This window comes from Cervus elaphus, chromosome 26, assembly GCF_910594005.1.
Source record: "Cervus elaphus chromosome 26, mCerEla1.1, whole genome shotgun sequence".
Classification (NCBI taxonomy): domain Eukaryota; kingdom Metazoa; phylum Chordata; class Mammalia; order Artiodactyla; family Cervidae; genus Cervus; species Cervus elaphus.
In genome coordinates, this window is record NC_057840.1 from 20741920 (window position 1) to 20758286 (window position 16367).

Here is a 16367-nt window from a genome sequence, read left to right on the forward strand (position 1 = left end):
CTAAATTCAGAAAACTAAGATCATGGCATCCGGTCTCATCACTTCATGGGAGATAGATGGGGAAACAGTGGAAACAGTGGTAGACTTTATTTTTCTGGGCTCCAAAATCACTGCAGATGGTGACTGTAGCCATGAAATTAATAGACGCTTACTCCTTGGAAGGAATGTTATGACCAATCTAGACAGAATATTAAAAAGCAGAGACATTACTTTGCCAACAAAGGTCCATCTAGTCAAGGCTGTGGTTTTTCCAGTTGTCATGTATGAATGTGAGAGTTGGACTATAAAGAAAGCTGAGCATTGAAGAATTGATGCTTTTGAACTGTGTTGTTGGAGAAGACTCTTGAGAGTCCCTTGGACTGCAAGGAGATCCAACCAGTCCATCCTAAAGGAGATCAGTCCTGGGTGTTCATTGGAAGGACTGATGTTGAAGCTGAAACTCCGATACTTTGGCCACCTGATGCCACCTCACTGGAAAAGACCCTGATTCTGGGAAAGATTGAGGGCAGGAGGAGAAGGGGACAACAGAGGATGAGATGGTTGGATGGCATCATCAACTCGATGGACATGGGTTGGGGTGGACTCTGGGGGTTGGTGATGGACAGGGAGGCCTGGCGTGCTGCGGTTCATGGGGTCGCAAATAGTCTGACATGACTGAGCGACTGAACTGAATCTAACTGGAAAAAGCTAAAATGAAGAATTCTCTGAATGGGCTACATACAAGGCATATTTCATCATTTTTTGAAAACCAGTAATATAGAAACTATCTTTTGAAACAAAGGAAGAAAAACATATTACATACAGGAGAACAAAAATAAGAATGATCATTGAACTGAATTATAAGCTAGAAGGCTATGGGATGACAACTTTAATGCAATAAAAGAAAAAAGAAAACTGCCAGCCTAGAAGTCTATATCCAGTGAACATGTCCTTATTAAGATAACAAAAGGCATTTTAGCACAAACAAAAGCAGAGAGAATTTGTCACTTTTCTTCAACCTGAAGAAAATGATACCAAATGGAGATTTGAATTTACAGAAAGAAGATTTTTCTTTACCCACAAATATGTGGGTAAGTAATAATTTTTTCTTTCTATGGTTTCTTTAAAATAAGATTGGTACCTAAGATATAATAATACTATATTGTAGATTTAAATGTATGAAAATAATACTGCAAAGAGCAAGAGTAGAGAAATGAATATAGTATTTTTTAATCATATTGTCTCAAATATTGGTATAATATTTGGTTGTCAATTGTGAAAAGGTGAAGGTTAAAAATTGTAATCTCTTGAGTAGAGAGATTGCCTAAAAATAAAGCTGTGAGGTATATACCTAATAACCTAATAGAAAATAAAGTAGAATACTAAAAATCAATTGAAAATAGGAAAGGAGGAAGGCAAAAACAAAAAGCAAATGAGACCAATAGCCAAAAGGGAGACTACAAAATACTCTGTATCCTTTGTAATCAGGAGAGTGCAGATTAATGCCACAATAACATACCATTACATACCCACAAGAATGATTTACATTTAAAAAAAAATCCCAGAACAACTGTTGAAAACATATGGAGCTATTGGAACTCTCATTCATTGCTGATGGAAATATAAATTTTTACAACCACTTTGGAGAACTTTTTACAGTTTCTTATAAAGTCAAATATATACCTACTTTTTGACCATTTCTAAGTATTTACCCCAAATATATATCCATTAAAAGATATATTCAACAATATTCATAACAGATTTATTCACAGTAGCCAAACTGGGAACAATTCTGGTGTCTATGCATAGGGGAATGAATAAACATTTTTGGTATATTAATTCAATAATTGCAGTAAAACAAAAAACTCTTGATACATGCAACAACATGGATGAATTGTGAGGATATTACAGTGCGCTCAAGAAGCCAGCCTTAAAAGTCTGTCTTCCAGAATTCCACTTAAATATAATTCTATAGCAGGCAAAATTAATCTGTAGTGACAGAAAACGTATCAGTAGTGGCCTGGGGCTGAGAAGGGAAATGTATGGAACTGACGTGAAAGGGACAGGAGAGAACCTGATGATGTGATGGACGTGCCCTACAACTTGATTTGAGTAGTTGCACAGATGCTTACATTTGTCATAATTCACACTATACAGATAAAATGAGTACAGTGTGAGTTTTTTATGTCATAGTTTATTGATGTAAATTATACCTCGTCAAGTATAATTTGATTTGAGTAGTTGCACAGATGCTTACATTTGTCATAATTCACACTATACAGATAAAATGAGTACAGTGTGAATTTTTTACGTCATAGTTTATTGATGTAAATTATACCTCAATAGAGTTGATTTTAGTTGTCATAATGCATAGTAGAATAAATTCAATAATTAAGGTATATGTAAGCTATTATTCTATATTAATATTGCCCACTTATTATTTGAATCAGAAACTGCCAAACATGAAGAATCCCATGTATATCTGAAGTCGTCCCTTCAGTTTCCTCTTGCCCCAGTACTCCTTCACCAAATTACCAATTAATAAATATCTTTCAAACCTTCATATTAGTTATAAATAAGTAACAAATTTCCTCAAATGTCTCATATAGTGAGAATTACATATATGGGTGGAATGAAGAAGTTGTAGTTAAGGGATGTAAGAAGGATGAAAAGGAGATTAACTGAAATTTTGCTACTCAAGAAAGTCTGATCAGCATGATAGTATATAATAAGTATTACAATTCTTCAGCAGCTGAGTTTGAAATAAGGCAGATGTCAGGAATCAGTCAGATATAAAGAGGCTTCCCACATTTGGTTTGAAAGTAAATTTTTTAAAAACACACACAGATCATTTGACTTGCACATGACCTAAAATTAAAGTTGGTCATTGTTGGCAATGAAAAAAATACCAAGAAACCTGTTTGTCTGCAAGTACTGCTTATTTCTGCCCCCTGGTTTTGATTACTTTTTATGAGCCTTTCATTCCACTTCATTCCTATTGTCTGTATCAACAGGAAACATAGAAAGTAAAGAAGTAATTGAATTCATGCTTGACAACTATAAAGTTTAATGGATCATTGAAATTTCTCCCTTCACTGCCAGACAAGCAAGCTTTGACTTGTACTACACTTGATCTTAGCCAAAAGGCCGAGAAGTGATTAAGCTTTGACTTGTGATCAAAGAAGAAAATATTTAGAATTTTATTTTGTACCCTTTCACAGGTACTAAATAATAGGTACCAAAGAACCAGAGGTCAGTTAACTAAAATGAGATTATTTGTTTCTCAATTAACTATGCAGCTGTCTGTCTGATCTCTGAAATAAGTAGCTGAATTTAATCTTGAAGGACATTTTTACTTTTAAAATCCTCTCACGACCTGAAATTGTGATGTAGAGTAGGAGAAAACTAATATCAAAAGTAACTGCTCCTTACTGCGCATTTCAAAATATTTTCTAACTTGCACATTTGATGAAAATTTACTTAGAGAATTTATTAAATTGCTTAAATTATATTCATATACTTTATACAGATATACAATAATTTTTAACATTTGACATGTGATCCGTGTATTGAAATCATTTTTATATTGAAGTAGATGTTAAATAAATTGATACTGATTATATTTTAGAAAAAGCATATAGTTTAGTTATAGTAATTTCCATTAATACCATTGAATTATGTAAGATTGTAAAAAGTATAGGCATGTCACTTTTGTTTTTATTTTAGAACATATTTCTATACCAATGAGTAAATAATGATCTTATATTTCTTTGCGGTAATCAGGAAAAATGTAGACTACTCTTTTATTTATGCTGATTTAATTGTCATATTTACATATTTTCTGCCTTTTGATTGGCCCATACATCTGTTCTTAATGTTTCTGTGAAAATTATATGAAAACCACCAAGTCAAGGTTTTGATCAGTAGTTCAGAAGCAACCCAGATGCAATATAAACACTAGAACATAATGCTTCCCATGGCTAGTGATGGGACAGGGCCATTTTTTATGGATCCTGAAGAGCCAGAGAAGCCAAAAATTAGAAATATGTCAGCCTCCAAGTTTAAGATTATCTTAAATAGCTAAATGCTTCCAAATGTGCAAGTTTCCCCAAAGCTACTTTGATTTCATTCTGTTCCTGTACTAGGAACTGAAGAAGGGAATTGCAGCCCACTCCAGTATTCTTGTTTGGAGAACCCCATGGACAGAGGAGCCTGGTAGGCTACAGTCCATGGCATTGCAAAGAGTCAGACAGGACTGAGCATCTATCACTTTCACTTTCATATTAGGAACGAAAGTTTCCAAGTGTAGATGAACGATTTCTTATAAAAGTTCTCCATCATTATCAGAAATATTAGGTCAAAAATCCTCTTTAAAGATAACTCAGGGGTAGTGATGTTTTTGCATGTGAGAAATGTGAGAATATAAAGACAGATCTCATTCACTGAACACATAATGAACAATGTGTTGTAAAATGAGAAAAGATACTTCCCTATATTTTGAATCTACAGTGATTCAGATGGGGTGTGTGTGTGTGTGTGTGTGTGTGTGTGTGTGTGTGTGTGTGAGTGGCTCAGTCGGGTTCAACTCTTTGCAACCCCATGAATATTAAGACTCAACAAGGAAAAGGTACCTGCCTATCACCTTAACCATGCATTTGAACATCACACCAATGAATATATCGCACTCAAAGATTATGTATATAATATACATTATGTATTATACGTAATGTATTTTATATATTTTGTTGCTTTTTAGTCGCTAAGTCTTGTCCAACTCTTTTTGTGACCCCATGGACTGTAGCCCACCAGGCTCCTCTGTCCATGGGATTCTCCAGGCAAGAATACTGGAGTGGGTTGCCATGCCCTTCTCCAGGGGATTTCCCAACCCAGGGATCAAACCCAGGTCTCTTGGCAGATTCTTTATCTTTACCATCTGAGCCACCAGGGAAGCCTGATTCAGATGGTAACAAATAAGTTTAAAAACCGTCGAATAATAGAATTAAGTGAGATATACATCATAAATTATAGATAGTACTGTTTAATGTAGAATCGGGAATAAGCGTTTGTCATTTGTCTTTTTCAGTGGCTCAAGTGCTTGTCCCAAACAGACATCAAAGTGCTGATTGTAGCCTCTTTGTTCCTTTGTCTTCACATCACTAATATGTGGCAACTCAACTAGTCAGGTACAGTGAATTCAAATATCATTATTCTACGATCCTAAAATATGTAGTCTAAATATATAATAATAAACCAGAAGTCATGTCCATGTCACTTTCAGTTATGAGATTCTTGGTCATTATCATTGTTTGATTTTGTTTTGTTTCAATATTGAGAACAAAACGTAAAGAATGTAAGCACCAATTTGACAGAAAATTTAGTATCCAGCAGAAATGATATCACTTTCTAGTCATCTTTCTTCCATTCCCCACCCCCAATAAATTAGATCAAGTAGGGAAAGAAAAAAGGGGAAAAAGGATTCATTATTTTTCAGTTCTGATTCTCTATCCTTTCCTGTTTGATATAAATAGTACCTGTTTGATATAAATAGTATTAAATACCTGTACATTTTTAAAAAAAATACACAATGAAGGATGTAGTTATATAAGTTGGTTCTACCAATTTGGAGAGCAATTTGGTTCAATAACAATATCTCCAAAACATTACATTGCAAAAAACAAAGTTGCACAGAGATACACTTGATGCGTGTGTGCTAAGTTGCTTCAGTCATGTTCAAATCTTTGGGACCCTATGAACTGTAGCCCACCAGGCATCTCTGTCCATGGGATTCTCCAGGCAGGAATACTGGAGTGGCTGCCATGCCCTCCTCTAGGGGATCTTCCAAATCCAGGGATCCAACCCACATCTCTTATGTCTCCTGCATTGGCGGGCAGGTTCTTTACCACTAGCACCACCCAGGAAACAGATACACTTGGTCTGATACTATTTTAGTGGCTGGGGGAGAGAAAAGAGAATTGTACTGAGAGAAAGACAAATACTCAATTATATAGATAATGTTTAACATTTTTATACCAGGTGGTAGATTTGGGGATGTTTATTACAGTAAGCATTTTATACCTTTTGGCATTTCTGAAATATTTCACAGTAAGAAACTTTAAAGAGAACAAGGTTATTTAGCTTGAAGCTAGAAAAGTGTTTTAGCTTTTATGTGATACATGAGAACTAGCTGTTTTATGCCTTCACAAATAGAATTAGAGATTTAGTTAGGCTCACTTCCCCAGTTTTATGAGTCCTTAAATATTACCATAGGTTGCAAAGAAGTTTCTGTGACTCTGAACATCTTGAGAATGAAGCTGGCTTCTTATCTTTCTCAAAAAGTTTGGATGGCCCAAGCTAACATGACTGCATCACCTCCCTATGTCCTGTAGCTTTTCAGTTCTTAATTGTAAGATGACAATAGTTCAAGGTGAGAAAAGAGGAGGGACGAAGAACATTTGCAAATACAAATACCAGAGATCAAAGCCCATAAAGAAGGTCAAACAATAAATATCATTGGAAATAGTCTCTTTTTTCACTTTTGTTCTTTATCATTAGAAATGCTTTCTAAGCAAACCAGCTGTATCTTCAGTGTGTTTTTATTCAGTGTTTTAAATTGAAGTTTTTATTTGTATAGGAAGTCTCCTGGGAAAGGACCTTAAAGATATCCCCAAATAATCAGCCAAATGATAGAGTCAGTTGGAAAGATGTTGATTTTTTGTTTTTCCATTTCTGTGTCTAGTTGAGATTGTTGCAAACTGTCCATAGTCATTATCTCTTTTACTGAGACAAGATTTAACCTGATCTTCCACCTGGAAATGGGATTTAGATTAGATTTCTAACACTCTAGTATTTCTGGATAAGGGATGGTATTTGCAGGCTCCATTCTCTAAGTATAGAAAGAACAAACATTTCTTCAATATTGTTTATCAGTTGTTAGTGTGTAAATTTATGTTTTGGTGTAACATTCCTGAAATAGTGCCATTTCTGTTACACATTTAGGAATCAGTCTGCATGTTTACATAGATGGGGTAAAATTTGGTTTCTTTCTTCCTAAATATTTGCTTCCTAGGGCTGCTAGGGGACCTGCCAGTTAGAGAAAGTAGGAATGTGATCCTAACTAAGACTTAAATTGATCCTTCCTATGGACACACTTCCCAGAAAATCACTTTTGCCAGTTTTGACCAGGAAACAATGCAAGCTCCATGATTACCAGGAGTTTTGTCTGTTTTTGTTCCCTACTATGGACTCGGTACCTAGAATACTGACAGCATGCAGTTTGTGTTCAAACATATTTGTTGGCTAAGTGAATGGATTACGATCGTGTTTTCATACATGAATTCTTCCTAAAGATTCCAGAAGATTTCCTTACTTCTGTAAATGTTAGAATTTTGGTAGATCTTTTTTTTAAATTTCCACTAGATATAAGCAAAAGTGCTTTTGACCTCTCAATAATAAATGTTTATAGAATGAATTTTTAACCTAAGTGTTAGGTGATAAAATCATTTTTCTAATGTTAATGGAATTTGGAGCTTTCATATAATTTTGGTAATTGCTGCTGCTGCTGCTGCTAAGTCGCTTCAGTCATGTCTGACTCTGTGCGACCCCATAGATGGCAGCCCACCAGGCTCCTCTGTCCACAGGGTTCTCCAGGCAAGAATACTGGAGTGGGTTGCCATTTCTTTCTCCACTGGTAATTTCTACAGTAGAACAAATATTGTCATTTACATGTATATTGTTCATGCATACACAGATACGTCTGCTAGGGAAGAAAATAACATGTACATCTAAAATAATATATTATCTATAAAATCTGGCTAACAGTATCTATGCTAGTTTACTCCAAAGTATGTGTTAAGAATCAAATGTAATTATATATTTTAAAGCCCTTTGAAAATGTAAAATATCAATCAAATGCTAGGCATGACAGTATATGTTCTTTATACAATATCATGGGAAAAGAGTTGAAAATAATGACTATATTTCATAATGCTCTTCGTTTTAAAAATTAAGCAGATAAATTTAACCCCATTTTGGGGGAATCATCATATCTTTAAAAAAATTGACCTATATCAACTATAATTACTGAAATAAGAAGCTTCATTTTATTACCACACCCATTTTGAAGCTGATAAAAAGCAGAGCTTTTTCACATTATTAAGCCAATTCCACAGGTTGAGATAAATGTTCTCTACTAATGAGAAATGCCAATTTTGAGAGAAACTCTGTGTGTTCTGAAGCCAACGTATTCAAGGAGTATTATCTATTTTACTAAAAAATAATGATTTCCCCACAGTGCAGTGCCATCACAGAGAAATTAAATTTATGGTTAGCATATTTCTCAATTGTGAATATTTTACCTTGCTCATTAGGTTATATGTCATAATACTGGTTTCTATTTCTGGTTAAAAAACATGTACCAAATACTTCTATCCAAAAAGACTAGAATTTAATCTAACTTATGATAATTTTTTTCAAAACGCACACAAAAAACATATATGGAGAGTTATTTAAATAACATTTTTAAATCAGTACTTTATTATTTCAGTATCAGATTTATAGCCCCAAAGTTGGATTTTGGTTTGCTATGCTTATCTCTATCGGATTATAGAAAATAGTATCATAATAAATATTAGCAAATTTCTATCTATTCATTTATTTCTTCAAAATAATGTATTTTGAAGAATACCTATCACCCTGCTAGCTAATGCTCAATTATTCACTAATGGAAAATTCTGTATAACCTGAATTTTTGAATTTGCATTTTAAGGCAATAAAATTTTATTGCATAATGACTCAGACTGTGAAACTCCACTAAATATTCTCATTAATATATCCTCATATTTTGGATGTAATAAGAATAGTGAATCCTAAAATTATCCCAGGTACTCTAAGCATTTGTTGAGAATGCAGAATAGAATTAGGAGTTATAAATTTCTGCAAGCACAAAGACAAGAGAAATTTGCTTTAGAAAATTTGATTTCTAGTCTTGATTCAACCAGAAACAAGAGTACATTAGGAAGACAAAGAGAGTTTTTCTGTGTCTGGTGATTTAACTGCATTTTAAGGTTTCAGAACCATATGGAATATTTCTCTTTAAATTAATATAAATGAGCAAGTGTATGAAAATCTCTCTACATGCTTTGTTTTTTTCTCCTCGATAGCACAGAATTTCACAGCAGTTGAGTTCTTGGAATTGTAAAAAGTATATAGTTCTTTTAAAAACATTTTTTAAAAAAAGATAGTATATGCAAAAATGGTTCTACTAAACCCATTAAAAATAACATTACCTTTTTCTGGGAAAACACAAATAAAACTGGCTGAGACTACAATTACTGGATGTAAAAGTTCTGATCTTGGAGGATTTGAAGACAAATATTTTCCCAGACCATTCGGAATAAGCATATCCAAATATTTTCTTTCCAGGGAAAAAGAATGAAATAAAGCTACATTCTACAAACCTAAGCATATAATGTATTGACTAAAGAACTAATGTGTATTGCAGACAATAATCTTGAAATAGTTTAAGAAATTATTTAGAAAACTTCACTTCCATAAGTTAAATTTATTTATATCTTTTTATTTGTTTATTAAACACTGAAAGACTTCACATTAACATTACCACAAATATTTAGCCAAGAATACCAGCTGCTGATTATAGGCTTATGACAGAAAATTTGGCATATTTCCAATCAGATGCCTCTACTGTATCCAAAACAAAGCATTAAAAAATACAGTGCTTCTCTGATGAAGAATGTTAAATCTGCAAATGAGCATATTTGAGAAAATCAATCTACACATGGATGCTAAACCAATAGACCAGGATGTTTCCATAAAGCTGAAAAACAAGGACATCACTGCATGATGTGTCTCCCTTAAAGACCAGAGACACTGACTATAGCTGCATACACACAAACACATGTACTCACATGCAGAAAAATAATAGCTAGCATGTTTGAATGCTTACTCTGTCAAGGCTGAGCAGTTTACACAGACTAGCTCATTTAATCTTCACAACCTAGAAACTATTCTTCTAATGATTTTAGCGATTAAAAAAAAAAATGGCACATTGGATGTCACACATGTCCAAGGTCTCAAAGGCATTTTGACTTCTGAGCCCATACTTTAAAGCACTGCGTAATGCTTTTCTGTGTCACATACGCTCACTTTCTGATACAGAGAATAAAGATACCAACCAGACAGTCTTACCATGGATTAGGCATACATTACTCGGGAAGTGGGCCCTCCAGCATGATGTCACACTCTGGATTGAGTAGGCTTGATCACACCAAGCCTTTTGTCTTTTGTTTAATCATCACTGTCCCAGAGTTGGCATTTATCATATTACCTTTAAGTGCAATAAACAAAAACCCTTCACTTCAAAGTTGACTCTCGCAAGAGAATGCCGAAGCAGGAACAGAAAGACTGCACGTGGGACTGTTCCGCCTCCCTGAGGTTGCTTTTGCTTTAAGGTTTCTACCTGTTAGATGCCGCTTCCTCCACTGTGGCTTCAGGTTTTTACGCTTCTTTTCACATTATGGTCCAAGTGTGCACAGCAGACTCATAACAAGTATATTAGTAGCCATTGCTTATGGAGCGCTATTCAAGTTATCTGCGTTTATACTGACCATTTGTCATACACTGACTCATTTAATCCCAAATAAGAGTCATTATTTTCACTTTTCCAGATAAGAAAAAAAGAGATCCATGAAGATTGATGAACTTGTCCAAGGTTACTGAACTAAGAAGTGGTAGAAGTAGGTACAAATTCAGCTTTAATTCACTGCCTGCAGCCTTAATTTTTACACCGGAACTTCCTCTTCCCAAACATCCCAAAGAATTACACCCTAAAGGAAATTTACTCAAAATTTTATTTTAAAATGTTCTATGTGCCAAATACAGTAGTAGGATTTTAGGTGCTAAGAATATATCAATATCACTCTTTTTAAATTTAGTGTCTACCAGGGATGATAAACATAAAACAAGGACTTCAAATTGTCAAAGGACTTGCTAGGGTTAGAGCTGGTAGGGGAACAAAGACAGGAAAACTATTCCAGGGAATGAAGAGTTGACAGATGATGAAATCAGCTAGGTAAATAGGGAGCTGGGAGGGGTAAGGGAGAAGTAGGTCAGGTAGGTCATAAGTACAAAGGACCTCAGAGAACACGATATTTGGGGGTTTTTTAAACTTATTTACTTTTGGCTACACTGGATCTTCGTTGCTTTGCGTGGGCTTTCTCTAGTTGGGAGGGGGCTACTCTGTTGCCGTACGCGGGACTTATTGTGGCTTTTCCTTGCTGCAGAGCAGCGGCTCTAGCAGTAGTTGCGGCTCCCAAGCTCTAGAGCTCGGGCTCAGTAGTCGTGGTTCAGGGGCTCAGTTGCTCCGTGGCATGTAGGATCTTCCTGGATCAGGGATCGAACCCAGGTGTCCTGCATTGGCAGGCAGATTCTTACCCACTGTGCCACCAGGCAAGTGGGAGAACATGGTATTTTCAAGGAGCTTTTTTTTTTTTTTTTTTTAGCATTTTCCACCATTTATTCATGTTTTCAAAAACAGTTCAACTTTCCTTACAAAACAAAGGTAAAATAGTACATACTACACATACATACCACATTTTTCCTCCTATGGCTTTAGCCCACTCCCATCCCATCAAAAGAGAACAAACAGAAAAAAAAAAATAGCAATAATGCCAGAATATATTACAAAACAGAAGGAGATATCATCTGCTTTGTATCCAAAGGTTTCTTCTCCATTTCTCATACTAGGCGAGTAGCCATCATTGAACATGCTGTGTGCCAAATTAAAACATAACTTTAACATATGTTAGATCTCACTAGAGACAGTAACCATTGTAGAAGCTGGCGTTTTTCCAGCAACACTTTTCTTTAAGTAACAGGTATGTCCAGTGCCGGATCATAGAGTGAGAGGAGATAGCTCAGTGAGTGAAGTCTAATGCTGAGCAGAGGCCAGATCATGTGGGACCTTGTAAATCATGATAAAAATGTTCTTCCTCAAAAATTAAGTGGAGCTGGTCACCATATGGCAACGTCCTGATGTGATGCACCTAGGTTATTTTTGTGATATTCCTGCCAAAAATGTACAGCCTGAATCTAGTGAGGAAATGTCAGACAAAGCCAAGTTGGGGGATGTCCTTGAAAATAAATGATGTACATTCTACAAAACGACCAAGATCATAAGAGTCAGAAAGATTAAGGAACTGTACTAGATTAAAAAAGATTAAATACATAGATTAAAGATTAAAGACAAAAGGAAATTATGACTCTGGATTGGATCCTAGATCAGGTACAGTGGTTATATACAAGAGTATGCTTATTTTTAAGAAAACAGCATGAAAGCATTTGGGTTTCCCAGGTAGCACTAGTGGTAAAAAATCCACCTATGATACAGGAGACATGAGTTGGATCCATGGGATGGGAAGATCTCTTGGAGTAGGAAATGGCAACCCATTCCAGGATGCTTGCCTAGAGAATTCCATGGACAGAGGAGCCTGGTGAGCTGCAGTCCATGGGATCGTGAAGAATTGGACATGACTGAGTGACTGGGCATGAAAGCATTTAAGGATAATGTTACTATGTTTGTAATTTATTCTCAAAAATTCAGAAAAATTACACATATACATATATGATGCTGCTGCTGCTGCTGAGTCACTTCAGTCGTGTCTGGCGCTATGTGACCCCATAGACGGCAGCCCACCAGGCTCCGCCGTCCCTGGGATTCTCCATATACACAGAAAGCAAATAAGATAATATATAATTGGGGGAATCTGAGTCAAAGTTAGAATTCTTTGCACTATCAGATTTTTTCTGTAAGTCTATCACTATTTCAAGCTAAACTTTGGAAAAAACTAAAGAATTCTTTGAAAGCTGCTTGGAAGCTCAAATAATCAAAAAGATTATTGAGAAACAGCAACAGGAAAACAAATACTAAGGATACAAATACATTCACAGTGGCATATGGTGATAAGATGAGACATTTTCATTCATTTTCCTCCATGGGTGGGTGAATATTTTTAACTCTGCTTTTCTAGAGCATCTTCATATACATATATACTCTTCAATCTAGATTGGAAGAGAAATTAAGGCATAGATTATATTTTTCTTTCTAAGATCTACTATCTCAGTTCTAGATTTCCCTTTGTGGATTTTTTTCTCTATAAGTACTCCACACACAAAATTTCCTATCCACAGAATTTCCTATCCATGAGGTGTCCTTGATAGTTTTCTCAGGAAAAACAAATCAGAATGTAGTCCAGCCCAGCATCTACAAAAGACATACAACAAACTCACATTTTACATTGGGGCTAAAATTGAATACATTATGTTAAAACTATCCTAGAACAACCTTTAACTATTCCATTAAGTAGGGGATCATTGATTTGTATAGTCATTTTTATGCACGGTAAAATTTGACAACCGCTGAGCAGAACAAAAGGAACAAAATAAAAATTTGCATGCAAATATCTGAGCATTCAAATGATTCTGCTTTTAAGATTACCAAATCCTCAGCAGTTTGGGGTGAGGAGGAAGGTGTGAGATGAATCTTAAGTGATTCTGCTTGCTGCAAAGTTTATGCCATTTGGTTTAATGTTAAGTCTCTAAAAACATATACATGTAAATAGATTTATTTGTTGTCAAGATTAAAAAAGAGTAGAGCAAATAAATTTTGCTTGTAGCCATGATGAAGGAACTGGTATCACAGTAGGCCTCCTGTCATCAGCAACTAAAAAACTGGAAAAAAATATGTGAAATCACTTTTAGATGTTGAACAAAAGGCAGCACAAGACTGATTCCTGAAAGAACAGCAAAATTTCTTTTTTTCAAAAATGAACCCTGCGGTTGTACTGGTTTTCTGCCTGGCATCACTTTCTAGACTGTGGCCAGGGCACCTGAGAGCACCCAGTTTCCTTGAGCTAAGGAGACAGAGGTCAGAATTCACAGTCAGTGGTGGCTGGGATGTGTACAGCAGTTACTGAGAGATGTGAGCTATGCAAAGAAGGAGTTCCAGCAATATGCATAGGGGCCGCTGGAATCTTTGACTGCATAGTAAGCAGTGTATATGCAGGTTGAAACTCCCTGAAGTGAGACAAAGTATACTTCTAGAAAAGAACAAATACCAAAGGGCAGAGGATTGATCTAGAACTAGACAGAGCAGGTAGATCTTTGTGTTCTTACCTGCCAAGAAGAAAGCACTTTCTGAAAAATGCAGGTTATGTAGAAACTCCAAAAAAGCTAATCTAACCCTAGAAGAATGTTATTCTTGACCTATTTAACAACAAGGCTTGAAAGAATCAACTTCTACTGCAAGTAAATTAGTGGCATATAGGAACAAAACTCAACATTCCATTAAGGAAAATAATAAAATCCAGCCAACAGTAAAGCATCTATAATGTCCAGTGCATAATAAAAAATAACTAGATATTCAAAGAAATTGGAAAATATAGCCCACAATTATGAGAAATTATTCAATAAAAACAGACCCAGAAATTACACAGATGATGAAATTAGTAGACCATGCCTTTACAAGTGCTATTATAAAGATACTCAAGAATTTAAAGGGAAAAAAAGGCTTAAAAAGGAAAAAATGAAATAATAAGGAAATGAAAACTATATTAAAAAAAAGGAATACTAGAGATCAAAATACAATATCAACAACTAGAAACTCACTGAATGGGCCTCACCTTGGACTAACTACTGCAGGGGAGGCTAGCAGTAAACACGAAGATGGAGCAGTGGAAATTATCAAAACTGAAACATGGGAAAAGGCAGCTGAAAAATAATAATGGAGTTTCCATAACTTACGGTATAATTTCAAGAATATCCGAGAAACTGAACAAACTCCAAACAAAATAAACACAAAGAAGACCCTACCAGGGAATAGCAAGGTCCCATCAGGTCAAAGAACTTCTGTAAGTGATGTGTGTGTCCTTAGTCACTCAGTTCAGTTCAGTTCAGTTGCTCAGTCGTGTCCAACTCTTTGCGACCCCATAGACTGCAGCACGCCAGGCTTCCCTGTCCTGCACCAACTCCCAGAGCTTACTCAAACTTATGTCCATCGAGTGAGTGATGCCATCCAAGCATCTCATCCTCTGTCGTCCCCTTCTTCTGCCTTCAATCTTTCCCAACATGAGGGTATTTTCCAATGAGTCAATTCTTTGCATCAGGTGGCCAAAGAATTGGAGCTTCAGCATCTGTCCTTCTAATGAATATACAGGGTTGATTTCCCTTTAGGATTGACTGGTTGGCTCTCCTTGCAGTCCAAGGGACTCTCAAGAGTCTTCTCTAACACCACAGTTCAATTCTTCGACACAGTGTCAATTCTTCGACACTCAGTCACTTGGTCTGTCCAGTCGTTTGCGGCCCCACAGACTACAGCCTGCAAGACTCCTCTGCCCATGAAATTTTCCAGGCAAGAATACTGGAGTAGGGTGCTGTTTCCTAGGGATAACAGGTAACACTTACATTCCAGGGGTAAGTGATATACATAAGGAATTTATTTTGAGGATTAGATCTTATTCAATTATGGGATCTGGTTAGCAGTCCATAAGACCGTTACATCTGTGCTGATATTGGGCCTGAAGTCTGCAAGGAAATATAGACGTGATGTGGAAGAGAGCCAAGATGAACCTTGAAGAAACCTGTGGCAGAAAATTGAAATCTATGAGGAAAAACTAGAACCCAGTAGAACAAGTATGAATGTGTGTTTGTCTCATCCTCTTCAATTTTGATAATGTGAGTGATCTGCACACTAAGTTGGCAACTTTCTTAATGAACATGTGCATGATGAGAACTGCGGTTCACAGGATCTGAAAGAGGAGCTCTGGTTAGAATTGTAAGCCCACTGTTGCCCCTCAACACCAGTAAGGTGGGCCAACAGATCAGTAACTGCACACACAAGCTGCAACGTGCTTTGCTCTACGCCAACCTTCTGTGTGTGGAAACTGGCTATTCTCTGTTCTACCTTCCTAATCTCATGCCTGTTTCTGTTGTGGTCAGTGATACAGGCAGTGTAACTCTGAGAAAAGGTTCCAGTCTAGATAAACTGACACAAACCAAAGCTACCACACTCCATCCCTTCACAACTTCACAGCCATATATATCTCTTTTAACCATACTTAATTTCCAAATAAAGATAATAGTAAAAACATCTTTCTCTATAACATGATAAAAGTATTTGATCTACAAATAAAATAATGCTAACCCCCTCCTGAAACAAAGATACAAATCCCTTTACTCAATTTCAGTTAATGTTCATTTCTCTTCTAGCTGAATCACACTCTCTCTTTGATATTGCTGTCGTTGTTCCGTCCCCCAGCCACGTCTGACTCTTTGCAACCCCATGAACTGCAGCACGCCAGGCCTTCCTGCCCCTCATC

The 16367-nt window shown here is 36.0% G+C and overlaps 1 pseudogene; it reads right to left on the bottom strand.

The window, feature by feature from the left end:
* Nucleotides 1–2964: 2964 nt before the first annotated feature.
* On the bottom strand, nt 2965–3138 carry LOC122684532 (annotated as a pseudogene).
* Between the last annotated feature and the right edge of the window lie 13229 nt (nt 3139–16367).